The sequence below is a fragment of the Ochotona princeps genome, chromosome 5 (assembly GCF_030435755.1).
Source record: "Ochotona princeps isolate mOchPri1 chromosome 5, mOchPri1.hap1, whole genome shotgun sequence".
Taxonomy (NCBI): Eukaryota; Metazoa; Chordata; class Mammalia; order Lagomorpha; family Ochotonidae; genus Ochotona; species Ochotona princeps.
Window position 1 is genome coordinate 24,272,996 of NC_080836.1, and position 1,825 is coordinate 24,274,820.

Here is a 1,825-nt window from a genome sequence, read left to right on the forward strand (position 1 = left end):
TATTTTTTTGTACTTTCTCACTGTTTCAAGGAAGTATTCTAAAGTTGAATGCATCTGTTCACCTACATTCCTTTCATTTTTTTAACAAAAAAATTAGACTATCCTATATGCCAGGTACCAAAAATAAAAAAGCATCGAAGTTTAAAGTTCGGAAGCAAATGCTCTTGACTTGACATTATGGAAATTTAGTCGATAACATAATTACAATATGATCAGGGTGCAGGTTACTTAGTCTCCCAGCTTCTTTTTTTCTCATTGCTATATGGGGATAGTAATATCAATACGTCACAGAATGGTATTAGTTAACATTTCAATATATTCCAAGAAATTAATGGGCTGTTGTTGTGGCAGAGCCAGTAAAGCCTCTGGTTGTACCACTTGCGTTTCAGATGGTGCTAGCCTGTGTCCCCAATGTTCTACTTCCAATCTAAATTCTTGTTAATTCACCTGGGATAACAGCCAAAGATGACACATGTGCTTGGGTCCTCATCACCCATGTGGGATATCTGAGTAAAGGTCCTGGCCCTGACTTCTGCCTGGCCCAGCCTTAGTCTTGTAGCTGTTTGAAGATCTGTTTGTCTATCCTTCTTTCTCCATAATGCTTTCCAATGAATGAATCTTTTAAAAACCAAGGTTAAAACAGTTCCTGATATTTATCAGGCACTATATATTAACTATTAGTGCTATGTGAAAATCTAATCCTTTTACTATCATCAAACATTCTATGTTAAAATGATTTAAAACAGTCTCATAAAATTAAGTACTTGCCTGGAACCAGTGTGATGGTTCAACTGGCTAATCATCTACCTGCAAGAACCGACATCTCCAATGGATGCCAGTTTGTGTCTTGGCTGCTCTACTTCCTATCCAGCTCCCTGCTTGTAGCCTGGGAAAGCAGAAGAAGATGGACCAAAGCCCTGGGACCCTGCACCCACGTGGTAGACCTGGAAGAAGCTCCTGGCTCCTGGCTTCGAATCACCTCAGCTCCAGGTGTTGTGGCCATTAGAGGAGTGAACCAAAGGATGAAAGATATTTCTCTCTGTCTCTCTCCTTCTCTCTGTAAATCTGCCTTTCCAATAAACATAAATTCCTGTGGTCACTTTGGCAGCATATTTACTAGTATCAGAATAACACAGAGAAGATTAGCATGGACCCTGTGCAAGGAGACAACACAATTCATAAAGCATTTCATATTTTTAAAATCAAAATGTCAGAGTTGAATGTCTCATTTTAAATGTTTAAATGCTTCTGTTGTGACTTTAATAGAAAAAGTAAGTTTTTTTTAAGTAAGTGCTTGCTCTATGGGGCAATTCAGTTAGGGGTTATACAGGCAATTTGAGGAGGGCTTCCAAGCTGAGGGCTTTGAGGAAATATCATAGAAAAGGAAAATTTTGAGGTAAGAATAGAAGTTTTCCACACTTAAGGTGAAAGGAAGCAATTTCCATTCAGAGTAGACTTTGGGGCAGCACAGTTGTACAGTGCACACACATTGTTAGGTCGCACTTCCTTCTCTGGAGCACCCAGAGGAACAGTAAGAAACATAACACACAGCCATTACAGACAGAACGCGAGCAATTTCATATCAGTTACTGATAGCCATGCACTGCCTCTTCCCTGGACGGATTACCTTTACTCCTACGCAGAACAAAGAATTATTTTAAATAATTCCTTCATTTTGCTATTAAAAATTGAGATATAGCAAGGGGAGCGGGAGCCAGTATTATCGTGTACTGAGTTAAGCCCGCATCTGTGATTCTCAAACCTCATCAGAGTACATCTTTGATTCCAGTCTGTTCTGGTTCTGTCCAGTTTGCTACTAATGTGA

The 1,825-nt window shown here is 39.4% G+C and overlaps 1 non-coding gene across 1 annotated transcript; it reads left to right on the plus strand.

Moving 5' to 3' along the window:
- The first annotated feature begins 1,092 nt into the window (after positions 1–1,092).
- Positions 1,093–1,198, plus strand: LOC118757925 (U6 spliceosomal RNA). Its single transcript, XR_004995433.2, has one exon. It is a non-coding gene; the product is annotated as a U6 spliceosomal RNA (small nuclear RNA).
- The last annotated feature ends 627 nt before the right edge of the window (positions 1,199–1,825 follow it).